Consider the following 19497-nt stretch of genomic DNA (forward strand, 5'->3'; position numbering starts at 1 on the left):
GATCAGTGTGGACACGGTGTATGAATGAGAAAAACAAGCATTTATTATTATTAGACACCGAGATTTGGGGTTGATTTGTTGCACCGCAAAACCTAGCCCATACTGATACATGAGCCATTTTGTTAAATGGCAAAGTTCATCTCTTAACTCATCCCTTTAATACACACACACACACACACACACACAGCCATGCACACACACATGCACACATTCCTCTCTATCACTCAAAACCCTGTAGGTTTGCCATTGCCCTCAGGGTAAGGAGAAGCATCATTATCCAAGCCTTGGTCCCTGCCACTGGCACCTCTCTAGTGGTCTCTTGCCACTCCCTCCCTCTTAGCATCTTTGAACCTGCTAGTGCTTCTGCTTGCAACAGTCTCATACTCTCTCCAGTCCCACCCGTCCTGCCTTACTTCTGACATTGCCCAACTCCTGTGCATTCCTCCAATCTCAGTTTTAAATTAACTTTTTCGTGAGAGCCTTCCCTGCCGCCCCCCAGATCTATTCCTTCTCACAACATGTCTTCTTAAAATTCTCACTTCTCCAAATTACAGGTGAAATCCCTGTGTAATGTCAGGCCTCTTGTTAGATTTTAGGCTCCTAGAAGACAGGGATGATGGCTGTCTTATTTCTTCTCAGCACAGAGCACTGACAATGTTGGAGAGTAAGCTCCCAGTAAATATGTATCAAATGAATAAATGAAAGATCTTTCTGACAGTTTCCCACTAGAGTGCTTTTATTAAACTCCAGATTGTCTTTCAAAAGAAAACTCAAGTAGAGAGACATAGGACTCCCTTTTGTTGCATCCAAATCTTTTCAAAGAACTTCCTCCCGGCTTCCCATAAAGAGACTTTAGACTCCAAGAAGCACATCTCCAGAACACGCTGTTCTTCGTGCAGTGGCGGGGGGCTGCTCAGAGAGACGTGTGGTGCTCTAATTGGGAGCAGTGTAGGCGCATTGTTTCATGGGCTGGTGGCATGCTGAATGTCACAGGTTGGAGCTTGTCATTTGTTTAGGCTTGCTTGGCAGCCCCAGCTCTTCCTGCGCCCATGACCCCATGTTCACGAACCCTGTCAGGGAGAGACCAGCGGTTCAGACAACGTTGTGAGCCCACAGTTTGTGAGAAACATACTCTGCCAGTGAGAGAGTAGTTGGGGACATTCCCCAAGACATCATCCTGTGTTTTCAGAGATCATAATGAAATTGTGATTTAATTTGGCTAGGAACTCAGGGATTTGGGAAATTCTCAAGGGCAGTTTTCTGTGAGTGTGTCATCACACAGTCGGTGTTACGGGTTAGCTTTGCCATGTTGCTTTACCACCTGAATGGGAGACACCTTCTCCCTCCTGTCAGGGCTCTCCTGGTGCCCCTGGGGTCCCTCGTGTTCATTTGCACACAGTTGTCCAGTTGAGCCAAACCCAGGTCCAGTCCTTGGACCACCCGTCTTCTCAAACAGTCGCTACCCTGAAAACAATCACAGTGGGGGGAAAACGTGTGTAAGCTTGAAAATTGCTGTCCTACCTTATTCTAGAAAAGATTTAGGTTGGCTCAGCAGGTGCCTGAAGCATAAGCGGATGGCACCGATGAAAACATGAATGAAGACAAAGAAAAACAAGGAGGGGTGGAAATGACGTCAGAGGCCAGTCTTGACATGTGTACCTTAAAAGTCCCATGCACACTTAAGCTCTCTTGCAGCCAATGAGAAAAGCGCAACTAGGATGGCTACCTAGTTCACAGGTCTTTACAGAGAAACCAGATGTGGAGCTGAGGAGAAGCACATGGAGTCCTGGGCCTGAGGGGCGGAGAGCTTTTTCTAGCTATGGCATGGTGGCTTTGCTGGTCATAGGAGCTTGGTCAGGTCCCTTGGCTCCCAGTAAACCGAGGACAAGCATCTCTGCTCTGCCCCCTTCCCAGGGCTGCCATGAAGGTCAGACAAAGGTGAAAACACTTTTGAACCGGAAAGAACTCTACAAAGCATGAGATGTTATTATCTATGAGAAATTGATGGTATTAATTAACCTCTCTGAGCTCTGGTCATCCTAACTGTAAAATCAGGCATAATATAAACCTCATAGGGTTTTTAGAAGGATGTAAATGATCTGATTCATGGTAGGACTTCTCGAATTCTTAATTCTGTCCCTTCCCAGCTTTCTCTTATGAAGTAGGAAGGTCAGACCCTCAGATTGAAGATGTGGATGGATCCAAATTATAATGACATGGTTTCTGCTTTGCACATTTATTGATTCTCTTAAACACTGTACACACCTGGGAGGCTGTCCACACTGACTCAGCTGTGGCACACACATGTGCATACACGCTGTGCATTTTCCTACCTAACCTGCTGCAGTACTCTATACCTGACGCCCCTTTTGTGTTTGTCCTCAGCCCATCTACTTGCCATAGAAGCAAAAGGGTTCCTTTGAAAACTTCAATCAGATCACATGCCAGGTCAACCTGGGACTCTTAGTTTCCCATTGCATTTAGATCCTCTCCAACCTCTATGAATAGCGGCCAGTGGTGCCTGCATGAACCAGCCTTCCTGCCTCTTGGTCCTCACCTCTGGGCTGCCCTTCCCACTACTCTCTGCTCCAGACACACAAGCCTTTGATCAGGTCCACAGAAACACCAAACTCATTCCTGCTCTGGACCTTTACACATGCTGTTCCCTGAGCGAAGTATGAATATGTGTCTCTGTTCCCAAATGGCTGAGGCTTCTTTGCCTCTAGGTCCTGTTTCAGAGGCCACCTGCTCAAAGAGGCCTGCCCTGGCCACCTGCGGAAAGCCACCTCCCCTGGTGACTGGCCACCCGCACCCCTGCTTTATCTCCTTTATGCAGTTTTTTGCCACTTGCAAATTATCCTAGTTATTTGCTGACTTCCTCCCAGGCTTCTTGCTTAGAGGGCGAATTCCACGACTGGGGAGGCCTGTTCTGCTGACCCCTGCTCTTTGCCAAGCTCCCAGCCTAGGTCTGCCTGTGTTAAGTATTCCTGCGTGAATAACTAGGGTGTTCGACAAACGCTTGGCCAGATGGCACACAGTCTCCTCTTCTTCCCCATGTTGTCTGGTCTCCATGGGCCCGGGCTTCCGTACCTTCCCTGCATTATCACTTCCTTATCCCTGCCTTTTAGACATTTGGAGGCTTTGGGGACATTTACTTTCAGAATCGCCTCCCCCACTCCCACCCTGCCGTGGAGTTTTGATACCACAGATGTATGTCATACCTGCTTGTGCTCTCTGCGTGCGTCCGTGCTTTGCACATATAAGACTGAGACTATTTTTCCTCCCAGAACCCCCAGAATTTCACCTTCTGGGAGGGATTGCACACGGCAGGTATTCCTGAGGGCGGAGTGCTTCCGCATCTTCAGCGGGGTCCCCAGTATCGTATGCTTTTCTGTGCCTGGTGTGTGAAATCCCATTGGCAGTAGAAACGAGAAGCTTGATGGTGCCCTGTTCGCCGGGAGAGCTCATGGAAGGAGCAGGAGCACGTCTAATCACTGGGGTGTCAGGCAGATGTAATGCCAGGCTGGGATGTTTTCCATTTCCATGTAGACAAAAGAGGAAATGGTTTAGTCTTTTTCTTAAAAGGAGTGCTTTGGAGCTCTGCTCAACAGTGGGGAACATAAATCCAGAGAGCTCTCATTTCCTTTTTTTCCACTCTCAAATATTGTCAGGTTTTTTTTTCCACCCCGACTTCTGTTCTCAAGGTTTTATCTCCTTCCAAGAATCTGACACAACCGGAGAGGATGCTTAGCACTTTGTGTTACAGCTGTGTGATTCTGTTAGAAAGTGTTCTATTTTTTAAAATAAATTAGATAAGGACAGTTTCAGTTTTGAAAGAATGCACTCAGCTTATCGCTGAGAGGAAAGAGCATCATACATGAGCTAACGGAATTTCAAGTAACGCATTTTTATAGTCAAAATAACGTAGTCACTTGAGCTACAAAAGTTTTAATTTTTTATTTTTTTTTTGCACCGACTCCATTATTTCCTTCAAGTTTTTTTTTTTTTTTAAGATTTTTGTTTATTTATTTGACAGACAGAGATCACAAGTAGGCAGAGAGGCAGGCAGGGAGAGAGAGGAGGAAGCAGGCTCCCCACGGAGCAGAGAGCCGATGTGGGGCTCAATCCCAGGACTCTTGAGATCATGACCTGAGCTGAAGGCAGAGGCTTTAACCCACTGAGCCACCCAGGCGCCCCTCCTTCAAGTTTTAATGATGTCTCCATCCTCCACATGGATTTGTTTCAATCACCCATCATTTTATAAGCCCTACAGGCACCTGTTGAATGAACGCCTGCCCTATTTAGGGATAATGCATGAAATCCTGAGGATTTTTGAGATTTCCTGTCTGTCAGTAACAGAACAACAGCTGAATGGCTAGAGACAGTGATTGGGAACATACCTGGTGCCATGCTTTCTTCTGAGCACTTTTTGGTTAGTAAATAATTTGATCCTACAACGAGCTGTCATATAGAGGCTGTTATTATTCCTTATGAGAGGTGAGGCAGCAGGTCACCAAACTGGGAGGGGAAGAGCTGGCTTCAAGTTCTCTGTGTGTAATGATGTCCTTAGAATAACGATTCACAATAACAACAACCCGTGGTCATGGCTGGAATCGCAGTAACACCAAGAATGAAGGACAGTGGCAGGAATACCTTATACGAGAGCAGGTCTGACCAGTCAGGTAGAATGCTGGACGTTTCCTGTAATTCATCTCTAAGTTTTACAGTGACTTTTGAAGGCAAGTGATATTGCTAAATCTTATTTTGCAGACATGGAAATAAAACCCGTGAAAGGAAGTCCTAGGCCGAGCCGTGTTGATGGAGGGGCTGGGGCTGCAGTCGGGCCTGTCTGTACCCAAGTCTGTGCTGGGGTTGCCCCTTGTGAGAGCTAAGGTGCCTCCAGCCTCTGATAACAGGCAGGAGATAGCCATCCGCTCAGGAAACGTGTCCTGGACACCACTTGGTGGCCAGCCACATAGAGGTGCCAGGGAAGCTAAGAAGGTCACATCCAGGCCTAGCCATGCAGATCTCCTGGGCCAGTGGGAGGCCAGCCGGAGAAGGGAGAAACATCCACAGAAATGTGGTCAAGTGGCCATGTGTTCCCTGTGACCCTTCATTCATTCATTCATTCATTCATTGGTCCATTTACCAATAGTTCTACCAGGGATGCTGACCACACTTATGCCTGTGTCCTTTGGCTTGGTGGACCCCTCTGTGAGCTTTCCCCAGCTGGAATCTTGTATGGACTGAATTATGCACCCTAGCTCCTCCAATTCATATGTCAAAGCCCAAATCCTCAATGTGATTTGGAGATGGGGTTTGGGGAGGTGATTAGGTGGAGAGCAGGTCATGAGGGTGGGGCCCTGTGATGGGATTAGTGCCCTGGTAAATTGAGGGAGAGAGGAGAGCTCTCTGTCTCCACCATGTGAGGGTACAGTGAGAACACAACCATCTTTGAGCCAGGGAGAGAGCTCTCACCAAAATCTAGACCTGCTAGTGTCTTGATCTTGGATGTTGTGACCCCAGATCAAGGTACATAAATGTCTGTTGTTTGTGCCCCCTGGTCTGTGGTATTTGTTATACCTGCACAAGCTAAGACAGATCCCATGATACTCTCCCCATTCCCTTCTACCTCTCTGAGCTCTGTTTCTCCTCCGGGGTTCCTGCTTAGCACGCCTTCAGCTGTTGGTGTCCTCTAGGTTCTGTACTCAGCCCCTGCTCTTGACTTAGCATGCCCCACCTGGGCGAACTCATTCATTTCAACCATGTTCCAGATCCCAGCTCCCTTCTAGGTGCGTCCTCCTGCCATTCTTCATCCTCATGGGGATCTCAAGATCAACATGACCCAAACCAAGTTCTCTTCTTTCTCCACAAATGATCTTTTTTTTTCTCCCCCAATCTTTGCCTCCTCTGAAGACTTCATTCTTTGTATCTCCTCAGTTCTGGGGAGCCAGAAATCATCATAGATTCCACATGTCCATCCTGTCTGGCCACATCCATTGTTCTCATTGATGTGTGTCCTGTGTCTTTCTCAGGTCTTCTTTTCTCTCCCCATGTCCTGCTCCTGTTCAGGCACTCCCACGCCTTTGCCTGGATGCTGCACATCTCCCTCTGCTCCTGACCCCTCTACCTTGGATCTGGACTGCGGCGGGCATGGAGGATTACCAAATACAGTTTTCCCTTGATAAGCCAGGGTGCCTCATGGTGCCTAGTCCCATGCTTTTCTAACAGCAACATTCACATTGTCATCACTATTGTACTAATCTGCTAGGACCACCATAACAAAGCCCACAGACTGGGGGCTTAAACAGTCACTTAGTCTCTTCCAGTCTTGGAGGCTGAAAGTCCAAGATCAAGGTGTGGGTAGGGTTGGTTTCCTCTGAGGCCTCTTTTTTTGGTGTGTAGATGGCTGTGTCCTCACACGGTCATCCCTCTGTGCCTGTCTGTGTCCTGTTCTCCTCTTCTTAGAAGGACACCAGGCCTATTGGATTAGAATCTACCCCCAATGACCTCATTTTAACTTAATCATATCTCTAAAGGCCCTGTCTCGAAACATGATCATGTGATGTGCTGGAGCTTAGGCTTCAACACATGGATTTTCAGGGAGCATGGTTTAGCCCATGACAATTACCATCATCCTCAATCATGCCACCTTTGTCATCATCCTGTCATCTGCATCATGACCATTTATAGATCACTTAGTATGAACTGGGCTCTGGCCTAACACTTTTCATGCACAATCTCATTGATTTCCCAATACGCCTATGACCTACATTTTTTCAGAGATGGAGAAGAGAAGTGAGGTCAACCCCCCATGATGCCTACTCAAGAAAGCAGCTCTCTCATGCCCTGGCTCTGCCAAAATGTCATCATCTCCTCAGTCTGTAGGCCAGGGGAGCCCCCATGCAGTCCATCAGCTTGCAAACCAGACCCATTATTCTGACTTATGTAATTTGGCTTTCTCAGAGAGAAACAGTCCTGAACTTTTGACTATGTTCATGAGATGTCTGAATGAGCAAAATGTTTCACTGTGCTTATCAAGAGATGTGGGATTTCTGTTCTTCTCCTTAAAGCAATTGGCATTTTCTTGGCCCTGAAGCTTCCTGATGTCATGTAAAGTTGGTCCTTTCCCTGCTCCCACCTCAAAGCCTCCCAAGTTCACCCCCATTCTAGTACTTACATGGTGCTTGCTTATCCTCTTGACAAGATGGTGTTTGGTTTGTTCCTGGCCCAGGGCCTGGAATAGAACCAGACCTCCAAAAAGTTCAGGAAGGAAATACAAAATAAATGGAAGATCTTGTGAACCCAAAGGGACACAAGAGGCCATGGGTATTAAGAGTGTCAATGAGGCTTCTCATCTCGTTATTGTAGTTTGTGTTAGGATAATAAAGGATCAAGACTGTGTATGTGTGTACGTGCCCCTGTGTGTGCATGTGTGTGTATTTTAGGAGATACTACTACTTTTTAGGAGCGCCTGACAATAAATTCACCATTTAACTGACTCCATACAAGGCAGAACTTTACAATGGCCCCTTCACCTTCTTACCTAACCCCCCTACTTCCATGATTATGTTACATTACCTTGTAAAAAGAGGATTGTCTAGATGGACCTAATTTAATCACATGAGCCTTCTAAAAGCTGAGGGATTTCTCCTGAGCAGCTGCTAAAAGGAAAGTAAGAGAGGTTTGGTGCATGAGAAGGATTTGATGCACTATCAGCAATCTCTAGATGCTCAGACCCAGGAAAGAAACAGGGACCCCCATCCTACAACCACAAGGAGCTGAGTTCTGCAAGTGTGTCCCCAGGACCCCTCTCTCACCCCCAGACCTCACTACAGGCCCATCTCTTGTTCTTGTCCAGGCATGTTGCCCAGTGATCTGACCGCAGCCCTCTGCTCTTGCCTTGACATAGGCTGAGGGCCCTTTTTTGGCCTGTGGTTGTCCAGTTGCTCCAACGCCATTTACTGAAAGGCCGTTTTTCCTCCACTGAGTTGTTTTTGCACTTTTGTCAAAAATCAGTTGGGCATATTATGTGGATCTATTTCTGGGGTCTCTGTTCTGTCCCATTTATGCATCTGTCTATCCTTCTTTCTATGTCACTCAGTCTTGATTTTTGTAGCTATGTAGTAGGTCTTAATATTGGATACAGTGAGTCCTCCTGCTTGATTGTTTTTTCTCAAGACTGTTTTAGCTATCCATGGCTAAAATACCCTACCCTCCCTTCTTGTCTTTTTTCTTTTCCCCCTGCCTCCTGCTGTCCCTCTTGACTTCACTGTCAGTAATGTCATAGAGCAAACTGCTCCCAAACCGGTGGCTTAACACCAGTGAGACGTGAACATCCTTCTCCTCTGCAGGTTGGCTCTGTTGGTCTCAGCTAGTCTTTCAGTTGTCTGGGGATTGGCCGGCTGTCACTCTGGGATGGCCTCTTCACCTGGGAACTGGGCTGCAGGCATTGCCAGTATGTCACTGTCCAGAAAGTCGTCTGCCATGTTCCTTTGGTGGAGGTAGGTAAGCAAGGGGGAAGCAGATGTATACAAGCACTTTGTCAAGCCTCGGCTTGAACCAAACCCACTAATATCCCACTGGCTGAGTCAATCCACATGCTATGGCTGAATGGGGAATCAGTGGGTGCGGAAGTGTGCTTGACCTTGTAAGCCAGAAGGTCACCTTGCAGAGGACTTGGGTACAGGGAGGGGTGGAAAATTGGGGCAATTAATGTTGTCCATCTATTATATCCCCATCTCCTCCCTCTGCTCCTGCTTTCTGGGAGCTGCCCTGGACCTGCACCCTATCAGACCCTCCCCCCAGGCCAGCTTCGCCATTAAAGATTTGGTCGCAGGAGTTGTAAGTGTCAAGTCTTGCTCTGGTGAATACCCAGCATACACACTGAGGACCTTTAAAGTTTCCAGGACCTCAAATAAATGCCAATGGAGAACGTGTGCTTATGTTTAATGAGAAGATAAATCAAAACATAATCATCTGAGTCCAAATACTGGCTTGTTTATTCCTCCTGTCTGGCTAAGTTCCTTTCAGTGTTCATGGCGAATAAAGCAAATAGGCAGAACCAGTGTCCAGAGCACCTTTATCTCGGCATTGGGCTGTGGATTTGCAATCTGTCATCTGTGCAAAAGCAAAGGTAACAGACATTTTTGTGACTATCAGTTATCCCCTCCTCCCCATTCTACTGATCAGTAGGTGAGTTGAAAAATACCAGTAGACTCTAAACCATGAATTAGACCCCCTAATCCTATACTGTTCTTTCCCTAAAAAGATCAGGAAAAGGGGCGCCTGGGTGGCTCAGCGGGTTGGGCCGCTGCCTTCGGCTCGGGTCATGATCTCAGGGTTCTGGGATCGAGCCCCGCATCGGGCTCTCTGCTCGGCAGGGAGCCTGCTTCCTCCTCTCTCTCTGCCCGCCTCTCTGCCTGCTTGTGATCTCTGTCTGTCAAATAAATAAATAAAATCTTTAAAAAAAAAAAAAGATCAGGAATGGATAACTTTGCCTGCATGAAAAAGGGTCACTCTTTAAGTATTTGCAAGCTCCTCTTGGAAGCCTCACATTGAGAGCAGGCTTGGACCTCACAGATCATTTAGTTGTGTCCCTTTTTCCCAAGGTTGCACAGCTGGGAGTTAGTTTGAGAAGTGACCAAGCCTGCCTCACCCAGAACTGGTTAGCTTTGATTCTACCCCACCAGGATAAAGAGCCAATGACACGATATTTCCAAAATATATTTTTGTTTGTATAACTCAGAATGATACAGGTGTGTACATAAAGGCACGCATGAATGTGGGCTCACTTGTTTGGTCGGCCAGCCGGCCATCATTTATTGAACCTCTTCTCCGGGTCAGGAGCTGTTCTGGCTGCACTGGGGTGAATAGCATCCCTCCAAAATTCATGTCCCCCTGGAACCTCAGAATGTGACCATATTTGGAAGTTGGATCTTCGCAGATGTAATGAGTTAAGATGAAGTCGTATTGCATGAGGCCTCACTTTAATGACTACGGTCCTTGTTGGAAGAGGAGAAGAAAGATGGAGACAGGCAGAGTGGGGAGAGGGCCATGGGACAGCAGAGCCCGAGACTGGACTAAGACAGCCAGGAGCCAACAAGGATTGCCAACAGGTTCTGGAAGCTGCAGGAGGCGAGAAAGAATCCTGCTCTAGAGCATTTGGAGGGAGCACAGCCCTATCAGCACCTTGATTTCAGACTTCTGGTCTCCAGACCTGTGAGAGAGTGAATTTCTGTTGTTTAAAGCCCCCCACCCCGTTGGTGGCTCTTTGTTATGGCAGCCACAGCAAACTGACCCACAGGACTGGAGGCAGCTGATGATGTGAGGTAGCATTGCTTTCGAGGAACAGTTAGCCTAGTTCTTACTCTCCTCTCTCAGACACGTTTGACGCTTTCCTTATCACGGATTCCACATTTCCACCAGCATCCAAATTAGCTTCTGTCCTGAGATTATTGCCATATAATATTTTCCTGTATGAATTAGGCATGTGATTTCCTAAATGTTTATAGATACAGTGTTTATGCTGATAACAGTGCAGAGTGAGAGGAAAAAAAAGGCTTTTGGGCTTTATGAAACACATTTATCAACGAGAAAACAAAACAGTTTTTAATGAGGCTAAAAGAAATGGTTGCAGCTCACTTTAGCGATCACTGTTGTCTACTCTGTGCTAGGGGTATAAGCAGGAGCGCACAGTAAGTCTATAGGAACAACTGTTCCAGCTGTGGCCATGGCAGCCAGATTGGACGCTGGCCAGGGGCTTCATCCGTGTCTTCACTTGAATATGGGTCCCGAGTATAACCGTGGCTGAGACCTGCACTTGAGGGCAGAGGAACCAGGGATGAGGGAGGGTGACCGTGTGCAAAGGGTGTGCAAAGGTCCCTTTGGAGTAATCCATTTCCTACCTCTGCTGAGGCCTGATGCATCCCTGCCCTGAGGACAGGTCCAGTGATCTAATGCATGAATCCCCCTACTCATTTTTCTCCACTTGCACCCAGGTCCTGCTGTTCCAGGGAGCTCATCCTGCTGATTCATGCCCTTGGGTTCCTGTTTTCTTGGAGCCTTTCCTGAAATATCCCTACTGCTCCTTACTCCCCTGGAGAACTCTTATAATTCCTCCAACCCACACTCGGGGTCTTGTGCTTTTGAAAACTTTTCCGGGCTTTCCCAGCAGCGTGGAGCGCACCCACCTGGGACTTGGTGCCTAGCCCTTCTACTGCTCCAGCGCCTGGATCCGAGTCTGCAGGACCTGGCTGGGTCCCTGATGGGCTGTGAGCTTTTGGTGAGCAGAGCCTGCCACCTCCGACCTCCCTGTTCCCATTAGGACCGGCATATCATAGACACAGGAGACGTGAGAACAGACCCGAGTCTAGTGTTGAGAATGTCCCTGCCCCTGTTTTCCACATATGGACAGGCTGGACCAACACCTCTGCACACTTGCTTGCTTGCTTCTCCCTTCCCTGGGTTGCTGGCTGATCACCCCACTCCATCTGGTTTTTTGTTTTATTTGTTTTAGTAGACTTAAAAAAAAAAAAAGAAACTTTAAGGTCCACAGCAAAATTGAAGGGGCGTCACAGACATTTCTCGTGTGCTTCCTGCTCCCACACATGCAGGTGTTCCCGTTATCCACACCCCCCCAGAGTGGTGTCTTTTTGACAGCTAATGAGCCCACATGGACACATTGGCTCCCAGAGAGCACAGTTTATAGTAGGGCTCCCTCTTGGTGTGGAGTGTCTTAGTGGGCTTGGATGAATGTATGACAGGTATCCACCATAAGAGCCTCCTACAGGGTATTCTTACCACTTTAGAAATCCTCTGTACCCACTGCATCTCTCAGATGAACTTGCTTTTAGCAGGACTGATGCAACTGCTGGGATCCCGCATCCAGGGTGTGGCAGTTTTGACCCCCTGAGTTCACATCTAAATTTGGATCTTTCCAAGCAACTTAAACAAACATCTCCAGACCAGTTTTCTTCCCCGTACTCTAAGCACTCTAGCACTGTTTGATCGTGTTTAGAAAACCTCCCAAAGCCCTTACCCCAGCCCCGAGTGACCAGCTCCCCAACTTTCTTTTCTCCCCAAGCTGCACTCAGGCCAGCCTGGCCTGCCTGCCGTGCCTCCGGACTATCATGCACATTCCTGACAAGGGCCTTTGCACTTGCTTTTCCCTGTCTCCAATAACCATCCCCTGGATATCTTCATGGAGTGTTCTCTCACCTTCTTCTCAGATCTGCTCAATAGCCCTCTTCTTAGAAAGCCATGCCCTGGCTATCCTGTCTAAAATAGCAGCTTCTCTCCCAACATAGTCACTGTCTAGTCCTCTACCTGGGTGGGGAGAGTTGGCAGAATAATCGTCCCCAGAGATGTCCACATCTCCATCCTGGAACCTATGTATATAGTACATTACAGGGCGAAAGGGGCTTTGAAGGTGTGATTAAAGTAAGGACCCTGAGGAGGGGAGATGATCCCGGATTATCCATGTTGGCCTGTTGAAATCACAAGCATCCTTATGAGGGAAGAAGGGGGTGGGGGGTCAGAGAAGGAGACGTGGCCCTGGAAGCACGTCGGCCAAAGAATGCAGCTTCTAGAAGCTGGAGAAGCCAAGGAACCAGTGATTCCCTAGAGCCTCAGGAGGACCTCCGCCTTGCTGAGCCCCTGGAGGTCACAGCTCAGTGAGAGCTGTGTCGGACTTCTGACCTTCAGAACTGTGAGATGATGAATTTGTATTTAAGCCACTTCATCTGTGATGATTTGTTATAGCAACACGAGGAAACGAGTACACATGGATTTATTTTTCTTCATAGAATGTACCACTGAGTTAGGGATTGGTGAGTTACTTGCCTTGGGTCCCAGAAGGTCAGCTCCATGGATGGAAGGTCATTTTGTCTTCTGTTCACTGCTGGTCCCCAGGACCTGGGACACGGCTAGGCATGCAGCAGACATGCATTCAACAAGTATGCGTCCCCTCCATAGGTCTTAATTTTTTCACCCAGTAAATACTTTGGGATGCCTGCCGCAGCCGGCTTACCCCTCCTATGTGTGTGGAGGTCAGTAATTCCTGTAAAGAAGGTGACCACAGTTCCCGGTCCCTGAGGAGTCCCCTTTCTGTTCTCCCACCTCATGATCCAGTTCACTCATGCATGTTCTCAGCTGTCTCGTGAGCGTGTACTGTGTTACCTGCCAGGTACCTGGGATTTGAGGAGGCACAGGGCTCAGCTCCACCCTCAAGGAGTCACCCGGATACCCCCCTTACCTCTATGCTGATGACAGACAAAACCAAAGCCAAATGATCACGGCCATTATGCACTAATTACAGAATAGTCTCATTCTAAGAAAAATCCAATCAGATGAGCGTTACCCCTTTTTAAGGAGGCACAAACCGAGATTTTAAGTTGCTTAGCAGTCAGGCTGAAGCAGGGGTTTGGATCAATACTCTTAGGGTCACTCAAGGGTTTGGACTGATACTCTCTGAGTGGCTTCTGTTTGCTGAGTCAGCCTTTTGCTTGGTTGTTGCCCATGGCCCTGACCCTGACTTGGGGAGGTAGGCATCACTACCCCCATCTTACTGATGGGAAAATCAAGCCTTGAGAAAGTGAATTTATTTGTTCAGGTCCACACGGACCAAAATGGTGAAGCTGGGCTTAAAGCTAGCCAAGGGGGACACCAAACCTTCCCTTCCACCTCTGCCCCTTTCCATCTCCCCCATCTGTTCAGTCTCTTCCTACTGCCATCCCATGGCCAAAACCTCAAGTGCTTACAGGATTAGGCAAGAAATAGAGATGCAGGGAGCTGGGCTGGCACGGATTATGGTGAATCATAAGACTACTGCCCTGCTGTCAAGGGACATCATAGGGCCAGTTTGGGCAGATCTTGAAATTTTTGAAATGATGTTGGGAATCAGCATTTTTGGGTGATGTTTCCCACACAGGCGACGGCCGGCCCGTGTGCAATCTGTGTGTGTGCACGGGAGCTACGAGGAAGGAACTCCCCGGTTTAGCTTTTCAGAGAGGTGAGAAAGGGGGCATTGGCTTGCTTTCTTTGCCTGGTGCCCACAATGCTTAAATGCATATATTCTTATGGGATTTTGATTGGGGGCTACCTTCCATTAGAGATTGTTTGAAGGAGTAATTAGTTCTCTTGAAAATTCACACTTGCCTCTGAGTACACTGCTTCCTGCAGATAGCACGCTGAAAGAATGCTATGAATTTCCTTAGAAATAATTAGTCTGATGGAAATGAGAAGAGCCCACAGGCTTGAACGGCAGAACAACCAGATTTCCCCAGTGTGATAATCACCATCAATAAGTAATGAGCACTAATACAGCTTTAGCTGTGTCACCCTGTGATGTTTGGTCATGATTTAATGAGACTAGTGTTGTGTCATGGAGGTGAAAAATAGGGACAAGCCTCTCATGCAGAATACTCAGGATGATAATACCTACTCTTTGTAGCCTCTACTTCAGGGCCAGCCCTGTTCTAAATATTTTACCTCTATGGATTTACTGCATGTACACAACCACCATAGATAAACATTTGAGTACACCCATTTTATAAGTGAAGAGGCAGGCACGGAGAGGTTAAGTGATTTCCCCAAGGTCACCCAGCCGGTCAGTGATGGAGTCAGTCTTCATATCCGGGTAGCCTGGCCCCTATGTTTATACCCCAGACACCTTTCTTCTTCTTCCTTTAAGTAAAATTTTGATGAGGCTGGAAATCCAACCATAAAATAGTTGGCATTTACTAAATCTCTGTGTGGCTGGCTTTGTGTGTCAGATAGGAATGCCTCTGGCTTCTAGTAATAGGAAGCTTGAGCCCCAGTGGTTTGAACAAATAAGATTTTTTTTTTTTTTTATAATATGATAAGTCCAGAGGTAGGTGGTTCCTGGCATGGCTTCAGAGGCTTGACAACAGGGAGTGGTGTCTCTGTACCTATCTTGCCTCATAGTCACAAGATGGCTGCTATAGCTCCAGACATCGTATCCGTATCCATTTCAGGAAGAGGCAGGAGGGTCAAAGAGCCACTCTACCTATAAATATCCCTTTTCATCAGGAAAAAAAATGCTTTCCCAGAAATACCCCCGTAATCCTCTGCTCTCATTGACTAGGTCTGGGCACAGGATCACTGCCAGCAGCACAAATGTCTGGGAAAGTGGAATGCACAGTTGGCCCCTGACAGTCAGTATCACCAGGAACTTATTAGGGATGCAAATTCTCTGGTCCCTCTGCAGAAACTCAGGAGTGGGGCCAAGATCTGCCTTAAGAAGCCTCCAGGGATGAATACCACTGGATTAGACCAGTTATGACTCATTACCTGGGGCTGGTCACATGGGTCCCTAAACAGACCTGAGCTTTCTTAATTAGAGAAGCAGGGAGAGTTGAGCCCAGCGTGGCAAGCAACCAGTTATTTAATGGCCCGTGTGTCATTCCCTTGTCCCTGTGACAGTCCTCCAGGCAGATGCCACTGCTGTCTTGTGTGGGTGAAGTCGCTCTCTTGTGTGGGTGAAGTCACTGGCAAGTGTGCCCCCTTGTTTCTACCTTCACAGCACAATTGTCCCAGTGTCACCCTTGTCAGCTTCCTCTGTGTCTTGTGGTCTGAACAGACACTGCTTTTTAAAGAGTGTACCTTGCCGTCCCCGAGTGTACCTTACCCTCCTCCTGGAGGAGTGAGTGTGACTTCTCCCAGTGGGCCAGGTTAATGATTTTAGAAACCTGCGGGTGACCAACTGTACTGGTTTGCCCAGGATTGCATCACTGTCAGTGATAAGACAAGGAAGCTTCAGGCAAACCACGATAAGGTGGTCACCCTAAGAAACTCACTGGTTAACCCCTCATGTCCCCCAGCCAAGGCCTTTTGCTCTGGGCCAACAACCCTATGTGACAGTGCAACTTCTAGACCTGTCTTTGGCTTGGCATGCTCACTGAAGCCATTTCAAATGCTTACCAGCCAACTGTAAACCCTTCACTTATTCAAAGTGTGCTCATGTAGGCATTATTTATGTAAGTATCAGTATACCAGGCCTCAGGGAGATGCCAAATAAATGGAAAACACAGGCCATATGCTCAAAGTCATTTAAATCCAGTCTAGTCCAGTAAGCAAATAAACATTAAATAAGTACCTATTTGTCTCATATATTGTGTAAGAAGCCCGCAAGGAGCACACATTTTTGTAGGGGATAAAGATGAGAGAGACTACTTACAGCATTATAATACTAACTATTAAAATAATAATAGGTTTTGGGGTGCCTGGGTGGCTCAGTCTTGAGGATCTGCCTTCAGCTCGGGTCATGGTCCCAGGGTCCTGGGATGGAGCCCTGCATTGGGCTCCCTACTTGGCAGGAGGCCTGCTTCTCCCTCTCCTACTCCCCCTGCTTATATTCTCTCTCTCTGTTAAGTAAGTAAGTAAGTAAATAAATAAATAAATAAATAAAATCTTTAAAAAAATAATAATGGGTTTTGGCATTTGCCAGTTGGCTGGGTAATTAATACCCCTCTCCAGTTAAGAGACAAGACAGGGGGCAGGGGTGGGCAGTGGAGAACCATGCCTTACCTGGGTTTGAGGTGTGTGGCCCAGGAGGGCACCAGCAAGGAGTCCCTGATGCTGAAGCACATAATTAGCCAGACTCGCCCACTGTTCAAGGCAGCTCTGAGCTACACAGTACCCTGCACATGGCGGCTGGCCCTAAGAAGCTTCTGGGAAAAAGGGTCAGAGGAAAATCTTGCTCCCTGAAGACAGTTTGCAGAGAGATAACAGAACAAGCAGAAATACACTTTGTGATTCCTTGTCCGGCTCATACCACCTTTGATACCACCTTGTCCGGCTCATACCACCCAAGAGGCCATGGGTGTCCAGGGAAATAGGCCTCTTAGAAGAAACCAGATGGGAGGGAGGATTGCTCCTCACCCCCTGCACAACCGCGAGGGCTTTTTTGGAGGACACTGTGTCAGGCACTACTCTACACTTCTGTGGAAGATAGTCATGGATGCTCCCACTTTACAGGTGGGGAAAGTGAGGCACACCGAGGCCCAGTGACTCATCCAAGGTTGTGGCAGGGCTGGCTTGTGGACCTAAGCAGTCTGACTCAGGCTGGGTTCTCCTGATCGGTGGCCAGATGTATACAGGAAGTCCAGAGATGGCATGAAGGAGAATGGGATGCATTGGGAGCGGGGAAAGTCTTCCTGAGAGAGCATGGGAGCCACGTGTCTGAGGCCAGGCAGGAGCTGGGGTATTGGGGAATGGCTTTCCAGGCCCGTGAAACCACAGCCCAGAGGAATGGCATCCTGATGGTCCAGTGAGACTTTGGGAAGGCAGAGACGTTTGCTGCTGAGTGGGAGACAGCTGGCAAGCCCTCGGGGGCCTTGGGGCTCACGGGATGATCTGCATAATTTCTTAGCTCACTGCTGGGCACATGGCAAATGCAGTCTAGATACCTTGTTTTTCTCTTCTTCTTTGACTTTTGGTGAGTGGGCAAGAAGTGAAAGCCCAGAATTTCTTTTCCTGGAAGGTTCTACGCCAAGGAAAGCAAAGTAGGTCAAGGAACCCAGGTTTTGCTAAGTTAACCATGAACGTTGCCTCTCTATTCTAAGCACGTCAGGCATTCGATGGCACCTTGGATCCTGACTTCGGTCTGTAGGGACGCAATTCAATATAATTGTCCTCCTGCATGTACATTTAATACAGAGGCAACTAATTGTGTTCGTTCACTTCCCCACATCCTCGCCCTCATAATGTAGTGAACTAATCAACTCACTTCATCTTTTATAAACGACATGCCTCTCCTAGTTATTGGGAACTGGCTGTAATTCAATCTAATTAAAAAATATTTACCGAACACTCATTATGGACCAGCAATTGTGCTTGGCACTGTGAATGTGGGGAACTGTTTTCAGTCAGCCCTTTAGCTGGCAAATTGCTGTTGAATCATCACCGTGTGCTGACACCGTGCTAGGTGCTGGGGATGCGGGGGACAAGCAGACGTGTCGTTTGACTTCAGGGAGCTTAGCATCTAGTGGGGAAAAATGGATTTAAATCAAATCCGTGTACAATAATACGGAACAGTGTGTTTTGGAGGAGGGTCCCACAGCCCTGGGAGAGTGTAGTGGGAGGCAGACTCATCTGGAGGCTGAGAGCAGTTTTTTCTGGATGTAAAAGGGTGAAGAGGGAGCAGAGTTAGTGACTGTACAGCCAGGAGAAGAGCGTTGAAGGGGTGGAGAATGACTGTTCTAGGCACAGGAGAGAAGCTTGTGCATCTGGGGTGCAGTAGAAGTGGCAGCAGTCTGATTGTGTAAGAATTTGCTCATTTCCCAGAAAACAATGAGGGAGGATTGAAGGGGTGGGAGCAGAGGATGAGCAAAGTGGGTTGCCTACAGTAAGCACAATTTCTGGGATGGGAAGGTCAAGAGAGGATGGAGTACTGGACCACAGAGTGGCTACCGGTGGACAGATGGGAGAGAGAGCCAAGAGGTACAGTGCACCTAACCTGATAAAGGGCTAGCTAAGGGGCTGAGTGAGAGAGGGGTGTTGGATGAGTTTCTAGACTTTGAGTGCATGAGGTCAAATGCATGATGAAGTAATCCTCCTATGCTCCACTTGACCTGTTGGGTTCAAGGTGGCTTTGAAGCTTTTGAGAGTTGTTGTGAGGCAGGCGTCAGTCAGTACATACAGGCTGGAGGCTAGAGAAGAGGTTCCTTGGAGAGTCATCAGCAGTTAGGTGCTGCTGGAAGCCTTTGGAGCCAGCGCGAAAAGGAAGGTGGTAGATGGAGGCTTGACAGAATTCAGTATTTAGTGGTTGGAAGGATGAAGCTGAATGTGCATGAAACATGAGCTGAAGCATGAACTGGCCTCCATAGAAGCCAAGCAGGTCTTAAAAAGGACGAGCGACCAAGTGCAAGGAAGACAGAAAGGTGTCCATTGGATATAGTAGCATGGCCACGACTTGTTGGTCTGCTGCACTGTAGGGTTGGGGCGGAAACCAGACCAGAGTAAGGTAGTAGAAATAGCAAGAATGGGGAGACCTCTGAGGAAGGGGAGGCATGAGACAGGGCACTGCCAGGATGAGACTGAGGGATCAGCGTCGCCGTTCTCCAATAGCTCACCATGCCAGGGCTAGACAGACGTCCAAGCAGGAAAGACCCATGATATGGTTGGTGCATTTGAAGGTTCAGATACTATAAAGGAGAAAGAGTTAACACCTTGGACCCTGAGATAGGTGAGCTGAGTGTGTAAGATCTGAGCATGTAAGATAAGAGGTAGGGAAAAGTCATCCTGGCAAAGGGAACAACAGCGAGCGCAAGAATTTGGTAATTCAAGTATCCAGATTTTTCTCTGTGATCCCTTCCCCTGGGCCCAAAAGATGTCTCTTATCCTATATACCCACTGGGGAGGTGTTGAGGGCGGGGCATAAAATGTGCTGAGAAGTATCCATTCAGTGGTGGAGTACTGCCATAGCAGATGGAATGAAATTGAAGCCAGAAGCCATTTGGAATACACGGGTAGGTA

At 47.8% G+C, this 19497-nt stretch overlaps 1 protein-coding gene across 2 annotated transcripts in view; it reads left to right on the forward strand.

The window, feature by feature from the left end:
* LOC111149215 (serine/threonine kinase 32B) overlaps window positions 1–19497 on the forward strand; it is a 404797-nt gene that overhangs the window by 87405 nt on the left and 297895 nt on the right. The window lies entirely within an intron of this gene.

Source organism: Enhydra lutris, unplaced genomic scaffold (genome assembly GCF_002288905.1).
Source record: "Enhydra lutris kenyoni isolate GAN:26980312 unplaced genomic scaffold, ASM228890v2 scaffoldscaffold21, whole genome shotgun sequence".
NCBI classification, from domain to species: Eukaryota; Metazoa; Chordata; class Mammalia; order Carnivora; family Mustelidae; genus Enhydra; species Enhydra lutris.